Source organism: Leptonychotes weddellii, chromosome 12, assembly GCF_054177405.1.
Source record: "Leptonychotes weddellii isolate Sample4059 chromosome 12, ASM5417740v2, whole genome shotgun sequence".
In the NCBI taxonomy this organism is placed as follows: Eukaryota; Metazoa; Chordata; class Mammalia; order Carnivora; family Phocidae; genus Leptonychotes; species Leptonychotes weddellii.
Window position 1 is genome coordinate 9,100,515 of NC_138380.1, and position 21,833 is coordinate 9,122,347.

Sequence of the window (21,833 nt, forward strand, 5' to 3'; positions counted from 1 at the left end):
AGAAATTTGAGAGGTGAAGAGGACCCACCTCAAAGATCATCTAACACAACTATTTGTACAAGGGAAGAAATTAAGGTCCCAGAGTCGAAGTGGTCCAGGCATGTGCACAGGCATATGTACAACCAACTAATGATACAGAAAAATGTCATGTGTGCTTTGCAAGGCAAAATCTTTTTCAAATGACATGTGAAGATTCTCCATATCCGTATTTTTGTTATTTAATTGAAGGTGTTTCTTTCAAGGAAAAGTAGTATAGATCCCTATATTCTAGCTTACAGTTCGCCTACATTTTCTGTCCTAAAATGTATCTCTAAGAAATAGTTTTGCCGAGAACTGCTTATCAAGAGGAACAAGAATAAGGGTGACACTTCAGAACAGGTATCAGAGACTGGGAGACCCTCAGCTCGATTTAATAGCCCTCAGTTGGGAGCACTGAGGCCATCTTGTTTTGGTCTTTATTACAGCTAAGAGAATAACTCTCCCCTTCTTACAGAGGCTCTTGTAGCTGGCTCACATTCAATGAGTTTATTTCATTTCTTAAAAATAATACATACCCACAGAATTCTTTTTTTATCATAGAAGCAGTAATTCATGGTATTATAGAAAATCTGGAAACCTGGAAAAGAACAGGAGCAATAATAAAAATCAATCTCAACCCCACTGTAGTGGGAAATTATTGATTTCATTTCTAGAATCCATTCCTACTCCTTAAAAACCTCTGGTTGGGCGCCTGGGTGACTCAGTTGGTTAAGCGACTGCCTTCGGCTCAGGTCATGATCCTGCAGTCCCGGGATCGAGTCCCGCATCAGGCTACCTGCTCAGCAGGGAGTCTGCTTCTCCCTCTCCCACTCCCCCCTCTTGTGCTCTCTCTCTCTCTCAAATAAATAAATAAAATCTTTAAAAAAAATAAAAAATAAATAAAATAAAAATAAAAACCTCTGGTTTTATTTTTGAATTCATGTGTTTCTGGTAAAGCAGATGTTTCTTCTAGCCCCAAAGGGGTGCCCAATCAGGGTACATCCCCTGTCCATAGCCACAGTGATAGTTTCAGGAGTAAAGTCAACTGTGTGAATGCTTTCTCTATGAAGGATACTATCTCATTATCATATTTATTGCTAATATCTCCCAATCTGTTTTGGTTTTCCTTATTTTGTTTATGATATTTGAATATAAGTAATTCTTGAAATTTTTCATACTTTTCTGTTTAGAATTTTGCATTTTAAAAGTTCATTCCTGAAAGTCTGGGTTCCCCCAAATTCATATGTTGAAATCCTAACCTCCAAATATGATGGTATTAGGAGCTGGGGACTTTTCAAACTGATTAGTTGATGAGACTAGAGCCCTCATGAATAGCATCAGTGCCTTAAAAAAAGACCTAACAGCTCCTGAGTTCCTCCCACCACATGAGGATGCAGTGAGAAGGCATCAGCTATGACCCAGGAAGAGGACCCTTCCCAGAGTGTGACCATGCTGACATATTGATCTCAGACTTCCAGTCTCAGAACTATGAGAAATACATTTCTGTTGTTTATAAACAACCTAGTCTGTGATATTTTCTTATAGTAGTACAAATGGATGAAGACAATAACCTTTCAGAAATGAACCATTATCTATGTTTTCTGGCATCATGTTTTGTGTTGAAGAAAAAAATTAATGCTAGCTAGAAAAGCAACGAAAAACCTGCAGAGAAGTACTTTCTGTCCATATAGTCCAAAGGTTATTTTTTTTTTTTTGGTGCATGTTATTTTAATTATCAACTTATTTAGCATTCACTCAAAATATATTCATTGAGTTCATACTATATGTTAAACACTGTGGCAGATACACTAACAGAGTTTCTATTAGACTGAAATCAGAATTAGAATGTCACAGGGGCGCCTGGGTGGTTCAGTCCATTAAGCGTCCAACTCTTGTTTTCAGCTCAGGTCATGTTCTCAGAGTCATGAGATCAAGCCCCACATTGGGTTCCCTACTCAGCTGCTCAGAGCAGAGTCTGCCTGAGAGAGATTCTCTCGTTCTCCCACTGCCCCTCTTCCTGCTTGCTCTCTCTCTCTCTCTCTCAAATAAATAAATAAATAATCTTAAAAAAAATGTCACAAATATGTGCCTTGCAGAGTTAGGGAGAGGATTTTCTTATGTTTGAAGCCATTAGGAAGGACTCCATGAAGGATTCTGAGCAGGGCAGAGAAGTGTTTAAAGGCATAGATATAAGAAGCAAAAGTATAAAGAAGGAAAAGCTTAAGGAGGAACACAATTCACCTTTGCTGAAACTGAGCACACAGGAAGAAAAGTAGTTAAAAATAAGACTGTACAAATGGAAATAACACAACGCAGAGGCACTGAAAGTCAGACAGATTTGTACATTATTTGTGGCCGAATGAGTCCGTTCAAAGGATTTTTGCAGGAAATTGAAAGGAGAGATGTTTTAGTAACTACATCCCCAAATTGTACTTAGTTTAAAGCAAAGACTAAATAATTACATATTTCTAATCCTTACAATAAAATAAAAAGGAAATCTGACAGCTTTTGATAGTGTCCAAGGAACTTCCCATGATAGCAGATAAATTGAACACAGTTTTCTTAACAATAACAAAGTTCAATCATCACTTTAGAGGAAAATTGCTGCATTGTCCTTCCTTCCCATTTATTAGAATATGAACGGTCAGAAATGCTATCCCTCTGGTCCTCCTGTGAGGTCCCCAGAGGCATAAAAAAATTCTAATGAGGAATTAATCAAATACAAGCAAGGAGACTAGATGTGAGGGGTTTTCTCCTCCATCTTGGTCTCTAAAGATTTCCAAATATTATATTTAAATTTTGAAGTAAATACTACTCTTCCTTTGCATTTTTTGATATTACTTCCTACATAGGCTTTATTTTTTAAATTCAGTTAGCCAACATAGAGTACATCATTAGTTTCAGATGTAGTGTTCAATAATTCATCAGTTGCGTATAGCGCTCAGTGCTCATCACATCATGTGCCCTCCTTAATGCCCATCACCCAGTTCCTTTGCATTTTTAATTGCTTCTTAGGCTGCTAGTTATCTATGGAGAGACTAACAGTCATATTTTCAGTCACTATGGATGTCTAATTTCTATTCATGCATTGTACACTTTGCTACTGTGAAACTAAATTCAAGCTGAATTTTTTCCTGCTGCATTAATTCTCTCTACCACACACAGCATAGTTCAAATCATGTTGCTCTTCATTGTTTCTCCTGGGGGCAAAGTGAACTTCATAGAGCCAATTTATGACCCCCTATAGCAATTTTATGAACCTGAAAGTATGGAGCCATCCCTATGTGATTTTCATGGGCCTCAGAGAATCAGATTCAGATGTAATAGAATTAATCTTTGTATTATATTCCATGAAATGTTGACATTCCTGCTGTTGACATTCCATACTAGCTCAAAATGCCCTGAAAATAATTTACGTTAAAAATACTAAATATTGAAAATAACAGGTTTACATGTATCATGGTCAGTTTGAGCAAGATGCTCAGATATAACTAGGGTCTTTATTTAAACTAAATCCTGATCTAGAGTCCTATTGTAAATGTGACCCCTAGATTTTTACGGCTGGACTATAGTTTGAATGAAAAATTACCTCATTTAAACATAGTTTCAGGTAATGTTTTTCTTGACTTTTATACAAGGAAGTGTTTTACTGCAGCTGCTGATGGATAAGGAACAAATTTTCAAATCAGTGTGGTCAGCACTTTTGAAGAAACTAATTCACTTTTCATAGAGGTAAAATCATATACATTTACACTCAAGCATTAAATTCCTAAAAATATCTACTCCGTGATACTTATCTAATAGCAGTACATTCATATTGAGTAATTAGTATATTAGTAATTTAGTTGTAGTCCAATTATTTGTACACTCTGGTTACATTCCTATAGCAACAGAAACACAACTACTCAAAAATCGTCATTGTTAAAATATTTCAACAACCTAATAGGAAAAAGTCAAACTGAGTGTCAGAGATTAGGAAAAAAAATGTGTAGACAGTATTTTATTAGGCCTTAGTTTATAATTAAACTTATGCAAACTATGGTAAAATTTACCATGCTATAAAATTATAATTATAACCATATAAAACTAACCATATTATAACTAAGGGAACAGTTATGAAATATGTGGAAAGTAAGCAATTCTAGAGTGACCTTCAGAAGAACAAAATGCATTTATATCTAAGCAACAAATAGCTATGTAGATAACATTCAACTGAGTGATTCAATTATTGAATCAATTATCAAATTAATACCAAAAACCTAAATTAGAAAATAGAAATAAATGACCCGATTAGAGAAAATGTGGTTGTCTGGATACTTACTATTCAGTTGAGTACAAAGCTAGTCACTGAGAGGATATCTGGTTGACTTCAGAAAATGAAAAGTAGACCAACCCCAGAAAGTTATAAGCACATCTTAAAATCCTACTAATTAAAACAAAAATAACAACAATACGGGGCACCTGGGTGGCTCAGTTTGTTAAGCATCCGACTCTAGATTTTAGCTGAGGTCATGATCTCAGGGTTCTGGGATCCAGCCCCAGTCAGGCTCCCCACTCAGCGAGCACTCTTCTTACCTCCCTCTCCCTCAACCCTCCAACCTCAGGATGGGAGGGGAAAATAAGAGTAATTTTATGCAGATTTCTTATGCTGCCATGGAGTGATACAAAATATTTGAAGGTAGACTCAAGTTAAAAATGTATATTAAAATCCCGAAAGAAACTACTTTAATAAGAGAAAACAATGAGGTATAGTTGATAAGACACAAAGTGGAAATTAAATGAAATCATAAGAATAAACTTAGTTAATATAAGAGAAGACAAGAGAAGAAAAAAATTGGAAAAAAGAGAATATGGGGCATATATAAACAATAAGCTCAGAGATTTAAATAAAGTTATATTGATTAATTAATCAAGTTAACCTTAAATATAAATGGTCTAAACACTGAATAAAAAATCAAAAATTTTAGACAGAATTGAAAAGCTAAAAACAACTATATGTTGTCTATAAGAAATAAAAGTTACACTACTGTCTGTGTATTTGAAAATTGTTAAGAAACTAGATCCTAAGAGTTCTCATTACAAGGAAAAAGACTTTTTTTCTTTTTTTTTAATCTATATAAGATGATGAATATTAACTAAACTTACTGTGATCATTTCATAGTAATGTAAGTCAAATCATTTTGCTGTATACCATAAACATACACACTGCTGTATGTTAATTGTATCTCAATATTTTGGGGGGAAAAAACAAATTTTACGTACAAGGACACAATGAGGGTAAAAGTAAAATAAAAGATATAAAATTGATGTAAAACGAAGTAGATTTTAAAAAGAAATATTACTAGGGATAAAGAGTGATATTTTATAATGATAAAAGAGATTGAATCAGTAGGAGGATATAAAAATCACAAATGTGAATGAATCCAAAAAACATAGCTTCAGAATAAATGAGGAAAAAACTGGTGGAGCTTAATAGAGAAATAGACTAATCAACAATTTTCATTTGATATTTCAACACTGCTTTCTCAGTAACTGCTAGAAAAAGTAGAGAAGTCATCAACGAGAATATATAAGACTTGAGCAACTCTATCAACCAGGTTGACCTAACTAATATTTATGGCTAATTCCACCCAAAAATACGAGCATATGGGCTTTCAAGCACACTTAAAATGATCATCAAAGTAGAGCATATACTGAGCCATAAAACCAGTCTCAACAAATTTAAGAAGTCTGGGCACCTGAGTGGCTCAGATGATTAAGCGTCTGCCTTCGGCTCAGGTCATGATCCCGGGGTCCTGGGATCGAGTCCCACATCAGGCTCCCTGCTCGGTGCAGAGTCTGCTTCTCCCTCTCCCTCTGCCATTCCCTCTGCTTGTGCTCTTCTGTCTATCTCTCTGTCAAATAAATAAATAAATAATCTTCAAATAAATAAATAATAAATTTAAGAAGTCTGAAAAGATTCAAAGTGTGTCCTCTACTCAAAATGAAATTAATGACAGAATGATATAGGAAAAATCCCCACATCTAAGGAAACTAAAGAACATATTTATAAATTAGACATGGATTAAGCAGAAATCCAAGGAAATTAGAAGATACTTTGAACTAAAAAAATGAAACCACAATACATTAAAATTTGTTGGAAATCATGGCAACAAATGCTTACACTAAAAATAAGATCTCAAATCAGTGACCTAAGGAACTTCCACCCGAAGAAAGAAAAGAAAAGCATATTAAACCCAAAGCAGGAGGTAATCAGAGGGGGAGACAAACCATGAGAGATACGGACTCCAGGAAACAAACTGAGGGTTCTAGAGGGGAGGGGCATGGGGGGATGGGTTAGCCCAGTGATGGGTATTAAGAAGGGCACGTATTGCATGGAGCACTGGGTGTTATACACAAACAACGAATCATGGAACACTACATCAAAAACTAATGATGTACTCTATGGTGACTAACATAACATAATAATAAATAAATAAATAAATAAATAAATAAATAAATAAATAAATAAATAAAAATGAACCCAAAGCAAGTAAAATAAAGGAAATATCAAATATAAGGATAGAAGTCAAAGAAATAGAAAATAGAAAAGCAATAAAATCAATGAAAGCAAAAGTTGGTTCCTTGAAAAAAAAATCACTAAAAATGAGAAACCTCTACTTAGACATCTGAAAAGGAAAAAAGGAATTAATATGCTTATTCTAACATCATAAATGAAAAGAGAGGACCTCACTTCAGACTGTACAGACATTAAAAAGATAATAAATATCATGAACAACTTCATGCCAATAAATTTGAAAACTTAGGTGAATTGGACAAATTTCTTTCAAGACAAACTACCAAAGCTCACTTATGTTGAAATAGGTAACCTGAATATTGTTTTAAATGAACTTATGTTTAAAAATCCTTCCAGAAATAAAATTCTAGGCTCACGGGGCTTCACTGTTGAATTCTACCAAATACTTACAAAAGAAATAATCGTAATTCTACACAAATTTATCCAGAAACTAGAATAGGAGGAACATTTCCCAATTCATTTTAAAAGGACAACGTTACCTTGATATCAAAATCAGACAAAAAATTAACAAAAACTTCAGACTACTATCTACAATAGAGACTCACAAAAATCTTTTACAAATTTTAGCAAATGAAATCAAGAAATGCATTTTTTAAAAGTAATACCTCATGACCAATTAGAATTTATTTCCCAAATGCAAAGTTGGTTTAACATTTGAAAACCCATCTGTGGGATAAACCAAATTGTGATACTAAAATTAAAAATTATTTGACTGCCTTAATAGATGAAGGACAATACACTGGACAAAATTTCACAATCATCATGATAAAAAAACTCTCAGCAAACCAGGAATGAAAAGAACTGTTTCAAATTGAAAACAAGATCTATTGAAAGCCTACAGCTAACATCATAGGTAACCGTCAAAGAATGAATGTTTTCTGCTTAGAAACAGAAGCAAAACAAGGGTGCCTACTCTCACCACTTTTTTTTAACACAGCACTAGAAGTTCTAGTTACAGTGGTAAGTGGAGATTTGAACTAAGCAATATAAGTTTACTTATAAGTCAACTGGTAGAGCCTAATACCATTACACTGTGAAAGAGCGAGGTACAGCCCAAATACCTAATTGACACCTTTCCAGCCTGAATTCAAGAATCTGAATAGTGTGAATACGGCTTTGATTCATTTTGTCTTCTTTAGTAAATGGTACTGCTAAATCACGCCTTCTGAATATAGCATAAGAAAGATACTGTAATTGAAACATATCAATAATGGTTGAACAGACAATACTAATAAACTAATCAATCAGCTAACACTATTCTAACCACTAATCAACTAGCAACCCGTAGGGATGTTTCTCAAGAATTTCTGACTATCCCTACTTTATCCCTCTTCACTTGCCAAACTCTACTTTCATCTGATAAATAAATAAAGATTAAGCCTCTTGTAGTAATCATTTTACAACATATGTAACTCATATATCACTACCCCTTAAACTTATGCAGTGATGTATGTCAATTATTTCTCAATAAAACTGAAAAGAAACATTTTTTAATTAAAAGCATTTTTAAGGAAAGAAATGATCTATAAAAATTCAGCAGGTAAATTGTCTCTTATGGATTGCCTCTGAAGTTTTTACCAAGTGCATTTTAGATGCTTTTCTAAAAATAGAATCCTACTTTATGTAATCTGTGTTAAAAATTATACTGAACAACTACATACATCATAAAGCTAATCACATCAATGAGCTGTAATAAATTTAATTTTCCATTTCGTTAATTTTTCACCTCTAGAGTAGGTCCTGCCTTGATATTCAGAAACTGAATTTGGTTGTATTCATCCTGTGTCTTCTTGATGCACTCTAAAGTAACACTGAGTAATTCCAACTTTGAAAATAACACCAATAAATCTTATGTATGGGAAAGGTGAGAATATATCTCTTGTGTATTCTTTCTCAATACACATAAATGCCAACACACATGTCCATATACATAAGCATAGACATATTTTACTGAAAATCATTCATTTCACAAACCAGTGGAACTCAATTCTGTATTTCTAAAATCCCAGTTATTAAAAGTACATACTCTTATATAGTCAATGGTATCGTGATAGCATTGTATGGTGACAGAGGGTAGCTACACTTGTGGTGAGCATAGTAAAATGTATAAACTTGCTGAATCACTGCATTGTACACCTGAAACTAATGTAACATCGTGTGTCAACTATACTCAAAAAAAATTTTAAGTATATATTCTTATGTGATGAACATCTTTGCTGAAAATCCCACACTATTTCTAAAATTATAGGTCAGAAGTATATTTATTTCCGTATTTATTATTCCCTTGTTTTTGTGTTAGTACATATCCAAAGTGATGCATGAATGGACTGTGCTAACTGGAAATTAAATGAATATCCCAAGGTGCCCCAGACATTGTTGAAATCAGTGGTGATGTGCTTTAATCTATAGGCAGCATTCATTTCTGTTTTACAAGACAGTGTTTGGATAATTGTTGAAACTCTATGTAGGCTTGTTTGGATCTCTTGATACTTTTTAATGGTAAGGCCATGGCTGCTTACTATCACTCTTAATAAAAGAAAGAAACCCTTAAAACTTAGAAATAAGAAACGTAAGTGCAGGCACCTAGTTTGGGAACTAAGAAGAAAAAAGCAAAAGGGGCAAGAGATCAGAATGATGACCTCCAATCTCAGGCCTCTCAAGGTCCCTGCACATGGAGGCTTCACACTTTGGGCTAGAACAGGAGAGCAGAGGAAGTAGGGCTTTGGGAGCCCTTTGATCTGGCTCAGAGAAAGGAGAGCAGAGTAAAGCACACAAAAGCTGCAGCATGCCTCCCTCCCACTCCTTCTGCCCCTGCACACAGAGCTGATTTGCATGCTCACCTCTGTCTCCCTTCTGAAGATCACTCTTCTCATCCTGGTAGATGTTCATGGCAATGAAAAATAAAACAGGAAATTGGGAGTGACTCTGCATAAAAAGTTGTCATGGGCAGAACATAAAAAGGAAGAGAATTAGCTTAGCTAATAGATACGGATGAGTGCAGTTAGCCACTGATTGAAAGAAGGAAACCAAATGGGAGCCAAACAGAGGGAAAGCCAGGGAGGAGATACATATTTACACCTCTTCTAGGTCAACCTCCATAGATGAACACAACAGCATTGCTCACTGAAATCTTTTTTACTGTAAGAAACTATACATATGTACATACACATACATACACACATATGTATATACGTATGTATAGCTTGTGTGTATATAAATATATATGCACATATATGTGTGTACACACACACACACACAGATAACCGTGAGCACTTAAATGTTTCTTATGCACTCACAAATATCAGGCACCACATGGAAATAGTGAAGTGACTTCTGAAAGACATTTCCAATTACACTTCAAAAGGATGTAAATTATCAGAATGATAAAAAAAAAAAACAATGGAAACGGTGCTTGTCAGAATATCTCCATTCTCTCACACTGATCTTGAATATACACACAGTGCTTTCATGGGGCGAGCTCTGGAAATCAATACTTTAAGTGAAATATCATTGGCATCCTCTTGTCATTTCAGCTGTGGTATGAGTGAAGAGCGGTGATGTCTCGATAAATAATGTTTAGTTTCAGTGTCTTTCACCCTTGTTCCAAACAGATGAGCAATTTCTGAAAAGCAACTGTAGAAGATGCACTTTTACCTCTTCATCAAAAACATATAAAAATGAAATATATTGTGATATTTATTACCATGTATATTACAAACCACCATGGCGACCCAGTACAAATGGCTTTTTTCTCTGTGGCACCGACCTTCAAAAGTGATGATGTGGAAAGCCCTAGACTTTATGACAGCTTAACTAGAAATACATTACAGCTGCTATATTAATATGTAGTTGTGGCTTTGCTATAAAGTTACCGAATATGGAAAGAAACTCTAAACCTTGTGCTCTGCTATAAACTTTAAATATGCAGAAAAATATGTTCATGAAAGCAGCAGAGGCGGTTGAGACAATATTTATATGAAATGATGCTGCCTCGGGGCTCCTGGGTGGCTCAGTCGTTAAGTGTCTGCCTTCGGCTCAGGTCATAGTCCCAGGGTCCTGGGATCGAGCCCCGCATCGGGCTCCCTGCTCAGCGGAGAGTCTGCTTCTCCCTCCCCCACTCCCCCTGCTTGTGTTTCCTCTCTCGCTCTGTCTCTGTCAAATAAATAAAATCTTAAAAAAAAAAGAAATGATGCTGCCTCTTCTTTGTAGCCTCAAAATTTCATGGCAGTTTTTGCATTACATAATTCAATATTAGCAACTGAATGACTGGTTTCATCTTTAGCACAGCAAATCAGAAAAGCTTTTCAGAAGTCTTCATACTTTCAGATCCCCGTGCATGGTGACATGTGAATCTCTATACATATTCTATACAGATATCTATATAGATATAGATAGATACAAACATGTTAAAACTCCACATTCAATCAAGGAGCATATTTCAGGGGGTGCCTGGGTGGCTCAGTCGTTAAGCGTCTGCCTTTGGCTCAGGTCATGGTCCCAGGGTCCTGGGATCGAGCCCCGTGTCGGGCTCCCTGCTCCGTGGGAAGCCTGCTTCTCCCTCTCCCACTCCCCCTGCTCGTGTTCCTTCTCTTGCTGTGTCTTGCTCTGTCAAATAAATGAATAAAATCTTTTAAAAAAAAAAAAAAGGAGTATATTTCAGTGACCAGATGCTGAGTAGTGAAAAATTGATGGGCAATGAATTATTACTTTGAAAGCATCAAATGTGCTTACACTTTATAACTTCAAAGCATTTCAATATGCATAAGTATTATGATGCTACGTTTTTAGGAGCTAATTTAACACCTATATTCAGTTTGGTGGATATTTTGGTTTGAAGTTCAAGCAACTTTCCCTGACATGTAAATGATCTCATGGTGCATACCAAGATAATTTTTATAGGATTTCATATTTGCAAACATCCTCAGACAGGGACAGAATATGTTCTTTTCTATGATGGTGTAGGTGGGCAGGAGATATAGCTTAAATATGCTTTCTCAAATGGAGCCAGACATTTGAGGACCTGTCTTAGTCAGCTTGGGTTGCTGTAATGAAATACCATAGATGAGGGGCCTTAAATGGCAGATATTTATTTCTCACAGCTTTTGAGGCTGGGAAGACCAAGACCAAGGTACAGCAGACTGAGTTCCTGGTGCAAGCCCTCCTGCTAGCTTGCAGGTCGTTGCCTTCTCATTGTGTAGTCACATGGCAGAGAGATCTCTTCTTATTTTCCTCCTCCTTAAAAGGCCTCACCCTTGTGACTCCTGGAAACCTATTAACCTCACAAAGGCGCCATCTCCAAATACCATCACACTGCGTATTAGCGTTCCAACATATGAATGTCAGGAGAACAAAATTTAGTCCATAGCAGGACCTAATATTTTCATCTGTTTTAGCAGATTTGGCAGTTTTTGCAAACCATTTAAACAACAGGAATGAGGAAGAAACAAGTTATGTTAATTTTTGTATGATTGCCATAACTAATTTCTGAATGTTGATTTTTGTACACAGTTAGCATTTGGTATCCTAGAAAAAAGATAAGTGTCAATAACTTGTCCTTGAAAGAAGTATCAGCAGCTGAAATGGCAAAGAAAATCCAAGTTGTGGATTTGGCTAAGGCAGGTTCACAATGGTGTGAAATGAAATCAACAATTTAACATAAATTAGGATGAAGGCAAAAGAGCAAATGAATTAATACTTGTAATTCACCTACCATGCACCGTGCCCAAGAGTTGGGCATTTTATTTTAAACACAGTACAATTAATTTAAACAAAATTAAATTAATTTAAAACAAAACAAATAATTTAAACAAAAAAAGTACAATTATTTAAACACAGTATTATTAATTCCCAAAACTTGTCAAAGAAAGATGTAAGTTTAATAACTTGCCCAAAGTTCACAGAGCCTTGGCACTGAACTGCCAAGGGAAAGAGAGCAGAGATAATCCCTTGGCTCTATATATCCTCGGGAAGAAAAGATGGAGAGAGAGAAGAGAGAGAGAGATTTTTAATGAAAGAGCTGTGTGTGGCGGAATGAAGGGGGAAAAAAAACGTGTTTACATTCATTTGAAAATGGTTTTTGAGAAGAGAAGCTGAGATAATAATTCTCACAAGTTAAATTACTTTGTTCTGATTTTTTTATTTGCCCTGTATGCTTTATAACTGATCATTTTATTTGTTCTTTCAAGTTATATTTTTAAGAGAATTCCAGACTAATCATGTCTAATCTATGCCATGATGGCTAGAACTGATTTATGTGCCAAAACTTACAATCTAATCTGCCTAATGTGGTAGCCCCTAGGCTGATGTGGCTATTTAAATGGAAATCGAAATAATTAACATTAAATAAAATTTAAAGTTCAGTTTCTTGGTCACACCAGCCATGTTTCAAGTGCTCAATAACCACACGTGGCTAATGGCTACTATATTTGGCAATGCAGATATAGAACATGGCCCTCGTTGGATTAGGCTGTTCTAGAGAGTCAGCGAACTATGACTCCTGGACCAAAGCCAGCCCACCATGTGTTTTTGTAAATAAAGTTTTACTGGAACACAGCCGCACTCCTTCCTTTATGCATTATCTATGGCTACTTTTGTACTATCACCGCAGACCAATAGCTGCAAAAGAAACCATCTGCCTCAAAAAAAATCTAAAGTATTTCCTTTCTAGTCCTTTACAGAAAAAGTTTGCCAGCCCTTCTTCTAGAAGATGATTATCGTAAGGATTTGTAGGTCAGACTCCACAGATCAACACACTGGAATTTGAAACCTGACTGTGCCAGAAATTACATTCAGTTTCTCTAAGGATTCTTTTCAATTGTTTGTAAAATTAACATTGTAATAATACTGTTACAGAGTTTTGTGAGTTTTATTTTTTTTAAGATTTTATTTATTTATTTGACAGAGACACAGCGAGAGAGGGAACACAAGTAGGGGAGAGGGAGAAGCAGGCTTCCAGCTGAGCAGGGAGCCCAATGTGGGGCTCGATCCCAGGACCCTGGGATCATGACCTGAGCTGAAGGTAGACGCTTAACGACTGAGCCACCCAGGTGCCCCATGTTTTGTGAGTTTTAAATGAGTGAGGATTTAATCAGCAGAATGACTGATACATTGTAAACCCTCAAAAAAAAGTTTAAGTTTTTGTCATTGTTATTTTCATTAATGTTATTATTCTTGTAACTGGCAAAAGATGTGCAGAGGTAACCTGTTTCTCAAATCTCAAATTAGAATCACAGCTCGAGAGATGACAAATTAACCAAAGGTACAAAGGCCCAATGTTTTACAGGCACGATAGTGACCTAGGTGTGTAATTCACACCAGACAATGTATACTAATTTTAAGAATTATACATCTTTTGAAATCATATATATATCTTCTACCTAATATGTCAGACACATAAACACATTTGAAATATCCCATGCCTATGAGCCAACAAGCCAAACTTTATCTGACATCCCTTTGGCTTCTGGTCCAAAGGCTTGGTTCTATGGGAAGCTGTGGATAAGCTTAATCTGTCTCTGATAATTGCTCTAATCCTCAATTATTTTATGCTTAGGGGAAGACCACTCAACTCCTTGGCTTGATCATAATGGCCAGGTGCAATTTCCCGGCGACCTACCTTCTTTCTCCTTATGGAAAAGTACCCACTACCTAACAATAACCCATTCTTATAGAAAATTAGGAGGTTGTATGGGAACTATATACAGAAAATGACTTTGTCAGTAACAGAGTCACATACAGATGGTGGAAATCAACCTTTGGCAAAATTTGTTCAGAAGCTCCCAATATGATCTCACCTTCTCCTTCTGTCGCCTCTCTTGACTTTGAAGCTTCTCACACCCCAGCACCTCCCACTCCCAGATCACTTAGATCAATGAACTCACTATTTTCATATGACCCTCCAGTGCCTAGTGCCTCTCTCCCAGACGTTAATGTCCCAGGCAGTTGCCCCATGCATACAAGGACTAATGGGTATCAGAACAAAGTAGAGTCTACAAAAATCAGATCCGACAGGAAACTTACAGAGTTTAACAGGCTGTTCTGTTTTCTTTATTTTTCCTTCCAATCTTTCCTCAGCGCCTCATTATGGACTTTTAGTAGTAATTATTACCTGCAACAATATTGATTGTGTGGATTAACCGTCTTTCCTAAAATATTACGTATCACAGTTATATCCAAATGAGCCTTGAAATAAAAAGAAGAGGGGGAGGGGAATGTTGCACTTCATATGTATCAAATAAAGAAAGAAGGGTAAGACAGAGATGGAAACAAATCTACGTTGAAATTGACTATGTGCCTGAAATCATATTGGGCACTTTACAAATAGTAACTTGATGAATAATTTTTTCAACACATTTCTAAAGCAGGTAGTAAAAGCTCCCTTTTATTACTGGAAAATCTGAGATTCAGAGAAATTAAGTAATTTGCTTATAAGCGATAGGAATTGGATTCAAATCAAGTCTGTCTGATTCCAGCATTTATTCCCTTCTACACTCTGTTAACTCTCATTAGTTAAGGTAATCTGTAGTGCATGCCATTTTATATGGTAGAACGTTTTTATAAGTGAAAAATTATCTGTAATCCACCTCTTGCCTAAATCTGGAGCATAGCACAATTTGACAAATTAATTAATAATCACAAATGCCAGCAATGGATTTGAATTACAGGAGACTCATACAGATCTCGAAGTAACTCTGTCCTCTACTTAAATTTGCAGTGAGGACCATGTCTGAACAGCAGCTGGTAGAGCTTCTTGAGCTTAGGTTCCCTGTCTGGGACCATAAGGTGTACAGTACATCTTGAGCTGCTTTTCTAGAATACATGCTTCCATTTATCTTAATGTGGAGTACCTGGAAGTAAATAGAACCTAGCACTCTCCACTAGATGAAACTTGGCCTTGATTATTTCTGATGACTTCAGAGATCAGATCCGTCCCCGTTAATCATCTTGGCAGATGATTTCAGATTCCTGCCATTTGTGCATAGGAGAAAGCATTAAAGTGTTTTGGATTTTTGTTTGTGAAGAGCCTCAGCTTTAAAATTCTTCTTTTTCCAAGTTTAATTAAGCTTGAAATCGGTGACCTATAGAACATGTTACATTTAATGCTTTCTCTGAGTAACAACATTTGAACATCTTGTCAAATTTGAAAAGACTAATTTTTTGTCCCAATTTTGTCTTAGAGGAACCCAAACTCACATCGGGCTGGTAAATATTGCTGCTTCTATGTGACAGCAGAGGCCACCACTAATTGAGTGCTTTTTCTGCCATGGAGGTCGCTAAGGCTTTCCTATACCGATCTCATTTATTTAAACAGCACAAGAACTCAGAGACTCAGTTCCTTTGTCCCTCCATTACCCATCAGTTAATGGAGTTTCAGGAAGGTTAGGGGGATTTACCCAGGGTTCCCTAACAATAGAAGGCATATGCAGAATTTGAACTGAGACTGTTGGGAGGCCAAGCAAGATGTTTTGAACTACAGATAACAAAAGGCAAAGGTACAAAGATATGTACTCATGTCTGAACCCAGAACTTATGCAAACCACAGGGCAACAGGTGCAACAGAAATGAATTGTTCCCCTGGAAACTTGTCCAGTTCTGCTGCAGTATCTCTATCACCCTTTGCAAACTGCCTAGAGGTTTTAGCTTAGCTTAACTTTGCAATCGCCTAGGAAGCTTTTGAGAAAAAAAAAACACCTCCTAACTGAGCCCACCGACTATATCAAAATATCTGGGAGTGAGGTCCACATATGAGACAGGGGTTTGATAGTGAACATCCCAACAAAAAGATCAGTTAGCACCAGAAAGATAGGGTGATTTTGATCATAGTAGAGGTGACAGTTGTTTTAGTGGTGTTGAGGGGACGGAGATGAGGAAGAACCAGTGAGTAGAGGAAATCCCAAATAAATTCTCCCAGCATTTTCAGGGATAAAAATTATTGGAGTCTACATCAGTGCTTGCTGATACCACCCCCCACAGACCTGTCTATACCCACTAGAGTCTCAGAAGATTTCTGTGTCTCAACAAATATAGTAGGCAGGCAGTTCAGTAACTATTGTAGTTAAAAAATATCTGATAAATGGACAAATAGATGAAGTGATTTCAGTGTTCATTCATTCGACATAAGTGTAATGGGGCTTTTCAAAAAACTGCTTGCATTGCATAAAGGCAAATTTTATTGCCAAAACTCCTCTTCCAAAATATCATGATTCTTCTTCATGACTGCGTTAATTCAATAAACAACAAAGCACTATAAATGGAACAAATCTGGAGACTTATCTCATTGGGTCAAGGCAGTACCAAGCCACCACTAGAAATTTCTGCTAGTTTACAAAGTAAATCAGATCTAAGTAAAATAAGGATAGAGCAGAAAATCTCTTTGAGTTGGATGGAGTTAACTCAAAAAGCTGGAAGCCATTTCAAAAGAAATCCTTAGTAAATACTAAAATATCTGCCACTAAGATTACAAAACAGTAGTAAACCCAAGAAAATGCTTTACTTCTTATAGGCTACTATGTGTGTCTTCTGAAAGATTCAATTTACAAGGCTTGAGAAGGAATAATGCACCCACAATAAGTCAACGGTTCCCTGCATGAATGTACATTTTTCAAACTTGGTCTCATAAGTGCAGGAAGCTCATATACATCAGATAAATTCCTGCTTTGTCACAAAAGTATCAAAACATTCCAGAGATAGATAACCACATTATAGTTAAGAAAAACCACAGGCACCTTGTATGAAATGGCTAGAAGCTTGTAGGAACATTACACATAGATTGTAAAATTCTGTATGTGAATGATATACATTCACTTTTCTGCTCGCTTCTATAGCATTCTCAAGCTAGACTGAAAAGATTGAAATGTTTCAGAAATCTAGGTTAAAAAAAAGAACGTAAGAATATATAGGCCTTTCAGTGGGAGCAAATATATCTTTATTGATGGCTGATTTAAGGTACAGAAATTTTTTAAGGACTATGCTCCAGGTTCTTTGTATAAAACATGAATGCCCCTGATGGACAAGTGGGTTCACATAATAGGCCTTCTTGTAGACTTGCTCATGGAACCCAATTTCAGCCTAGGCATTAAATGTTTCTCTGAATTGGATTTGGAGACAAGTTATACACAAATATAGTGGCAGTATTATAAAAGGCTTATGCTCTTACTTTGTCCCTAAATAAGACATTGATGCCTGGCTCCCACCCCCAGACATCCTTATTTCATTGGTATGGGGTGTGACTTGAATTTTTTAAAGCTCCCTAAGTGAGTCTCATATGTAGTAAAGATTGGAAACTGTGGTGAACCGAAGGCATGCCTGGAAACTGATGTAGTCATGGGTCCAGCATTTCGGAGGAAATCAGAGTGAGGTAATTAAATCATCACACAAGGGGAACAGAGAGGAGATTTGGGGAAAATTCTGAGGGGCTCAAGTCTCTGTTTCTAGTTATCCCTGGGACATCCTTGTCCTTCCCAAGGTTGGTTCCATGAGGAAAATATACCCCCTTCTTTACTAAGGCTGTTAGATTTGGGATTCTCCCACAGGCAACGGAGCTGACTAAATGGCCTGGGGACAGAGAGCTTAGAAGTAGGACCAGGACATAATTCAATGGCTTCACATAATACAGGGAAATGGATTTCAAACTTGAGGGGCAATCCCAGAGAAAAGACAATAGGACAGAAAAAAAGGAGAAACTTCCAGCTTTTTGAGTTAACTCTTAACTTAGTAAGACAGTAAAAGTTAAAATTTTCTTGGAGAGAGAGGTCAATGAAAATTCTCCCTCTTATCAAAATTGCCCAAAAATCCTTTAGGAGGAAGGATGAATAATATGTAACTTGTCAATGTCCCACAAATTACTAGTCTACAGAACTAATAAATGTTGCACGGGGTTGAATGTCGTGTGGGCGGGGTGTGTCTAAACAGGGACAGTCTGGATAGGGTCACAGGATAGGATCTCAAGTTTACCATATTCTAGATCACAGAGAGACAGAAAATACTATCTAGTGTCTGGAAACACTTAAAAACAGAAAGTAACTATAAGTAATCCTCAAAAACAATTTGGAAAATGGGAGAGATGCCAGGATTTCCGTGAGTAAAATTATCATCATGCTAATAAGCTGCAGTGTAAGGAGAAGAACCTAAGCGGATTCTAGAAATATCCCTGAAGGGAGGAGACAGAGTTTGACTTTTAGAGAAGCCAAAATGACCAGATTTGAAAAGAGATGCACAGAGAGCACCAGAGATCAGTATGCATTTCCCCTCAAATTTTCAGCTGAGTGCTGATCAACACATGCATATAAGGAACCTATTGAGGCAGAAGAAAGCAAAGGTACAATTCTTGGATATCAAAAAGACCAAGAAAGGAGAAAAGAAAATGTACTGCTGTAAAGTTTTTATACTAAATGTTGAGTGGTTGTAATATTATTTGAAGGTAGACTGTGATATGTTAAAAATGTATACAGTAAATCTTAGGGAAACCACTAAAAAATAATAAGAAATGGGTATAATTAATAAATCAATACAGCAGTTAAAATAGAATTCTAAAAATTACTCAATCCAAAAGAAGGTGAGAAAAGGGGGAAAAAATTCAAATGAAACAAAAAGAAAACAGTAAGATGGTAGATTTAAAGTCAAATCTACCAATGATTGCAATAAAGTTAAATGGTGTAAGCCAGCGATTCTCAGTCAGGAATGATTTTGCCTCCTGTCAACATTTCATGATGTTCAGAGACATATTTAGTTGTCACCTGGGGGTTAGGAGTGGGACTCAGGTATTGGTATCTAGTCTGTACAGGCCAAGAATGCTGCAAACATCGCACAACGGAGACAACAGTACCCCACAAAAATCTGGCCTAAAATGTCAACAGTACCAAGGTTGAAAACCCTGCCCTACAATGTAAGAGGCCTATTGTCAGATTAATCCCAAATAGGTGCTCTCTCTAGGAAATCTATTTTAAATAGAAAGACACAGGTGGTTGCCAGAGACAGAGGTTGGAAGGTGGGTGAATGTGGTAAAAAGGTACAAACTTTCAATTATAAGACAAATAAGTCCTAGGGATATAAAGTACATCATGGTGAATATAGTTAACAATACTATACTGTGTATTTGAAAGTTGTTAAGAGAGTAGATCTTAAAAGTTCTCATCATGAGAAAAAAAATTTATATGTGGTGATGAATTTAAACTTATTATGGTCATCATTTTGCAATATATACATATACCTAATCATTATGATGTACACCTAATGATGATGAACACCTACAGTGTTATAGGTCAATTATATCTCAATAAGAAAAACACATCTTTTAAGTCTGGACCCACATGGCTTCAATGGTAACTTCTACCAAACATTAAAGAAAGAGATAATGCCAATTTTTACACAAACTTTTCTAAAAACTTGGATTGGAGGAAATACACTTCAAATCATTTAATGAGTTTAACATTATGTTACCAAAACCAAAGATATTAGAAGAAAACAAAATTCCAGACCAATATCCCTCATGAACTTAGATGCAGTTATTTGTAACAAACATTAACAAATAGAACGCAACAATATAAAAAAGATGTAATGTCACAAATAAATGATGTTTTTCCTAGGAATGTAAGATTTCATTAGTATTTAAAAATCAACCAATATGGGGCACCTGGGTGGCTCATCTGTTAAGCATCTGCCTTCTGCTCAGGTCATGATCCCAGGGTCCTGGGTTCAAGCCCCACATTGGGCTCCTTGCTCAGCAGGGAGGCTGCTTCTCCCTTTCCCACTCCCCCTGTTTGTGTTCCTGCTCTCGCTATCTCTCTCTCTGTCAAAATAAATAAATAAAATCTTAAAAAAAAAAACAACCAATATAATTTGCCATATAAACTAGATTAAAAAAGAAAAAACAGAATATTATTAGAACATAAGAAGACCTTTGATAGAATTCAACACCCATTCTTAACTTTTAAAAATACAGTAAACAGAATGATCTTCCTCAATATGAAAATGAGTATCTGTAAAAATTATAGAGCAAACATAATATTTAGTAGTGAGATGTTGAATGCATTCTTTCTAAGATAAAAAAAAAAGACAAGGAACTTCCCTTCACCATTGTATTAGAGGTCCTAACCAATGGAATAAGTCGGAGATATAGAAGTAAAAATAATACAAATTGCAAGGTAAGAAAAAAAATTGTCTATTTCACAGATGAAACAATTTTCTATGTAGAAATCTATGGGACTCAACAAAAAAGCTATTAAAAGCTAATAAATGAATATAATGAAGTTGCAGGATACAAGGTTAATATACAAATGTCAATTCTTTTTTTTTTTTTAAAGATTTTATTTATTTATTCATGAGAGACAGAGAGAGAGAGAGACAGAGGCAGAGGGAGAAGCAGGCTCCCCGTGGAGCAGGAAGCCCGATGCGGGACTCGATCCCAGGACGCTGGGATCATGACCTGAGCCGAAGGCAGACGCTTAACCGACTGAGCCACCCAGGCGTCCCTCAAATGTCAATTCTTATATACTAGCAATGAATGGTTGGAATTTAAAATGTAAAATGCAACACCATTCATATTAATACCAAAAAATTTTAAAAATTAGGTATAGATCTAAAAAATATGTGAACCATCTATATGAGGAAAACTAGAAAATTCTGATGAAAGAAATAGAAGAACTAAATAAATGGCAATATATTTTATGTTTATGGGTAGGAAGACTCAATATTGTCAAGATTTATTTCCAACTTGATATATAGATTCAGTGCTATTCCAATCAAAATCCCTGCTGATATTCTGTAGATATCAACAAACTGATTTTAAAGATTATCTGGATATACAAAAGGCCCAGTACAGCTGATACAATATTTAAGGACAACAAAGTTAGAGGACTGACAGTACCCAAATTCAAGACTTAATATAAAGATACAGAATCAAAACAGTGTGGCATTAGTGAAAGAATAAACAAATAGATCAATGGGACCAAAGAAGCCCCCCCCCCCAATAAACCCACACGAATATAGTCAACTGATCATTGACAAAGGAGCAAAAGTAATTCAATGGAGAAAGGACAGTCTTTCAACAAATGGTGTTGGAACACCTGGATATCCACATACAAAAAAAATGAATCTGGACACAGCGCTTACATCTTTCAAAAAAATTAACTCAAAATGGATCACGGATCTAATTGTAATGTGCAAAAAATTTTAAGTTCCTAGAAGGTAACAGGAGAAAATCTAAGTGACCATGGGTTTGAAATTACATTTAAGATACAAC

General features: G+C 36.0%; 1 long non-coding RNA gene across 1 annotated transcript in view; it reads right to left on the bottom strand.

Moving 5' to 3' along the window:
- Positions 1–404: 404 nt before the first annotated feature.
- Positions 405–21,833, bottom strand: part of LOC145716389 (uncharacterized) — a 29,365-nt gene continuing 7,936 nt past the window's right edge. The window contains exons 2-4 of the long non-coding RNA XR_014139022.1: positions 9,436–9,520; positions 5,757–5,912; positions 405–616 (exon numbers count right to left, since the gene is read on the bottom strand). This is a non-coding gene — a long non-coding RNA (uncharacterized LOC145716389). The remainder of the gene's footprint in view (positions 617–5,756; positions 5,913–9,435; positions 9,521–21,833) is intronic.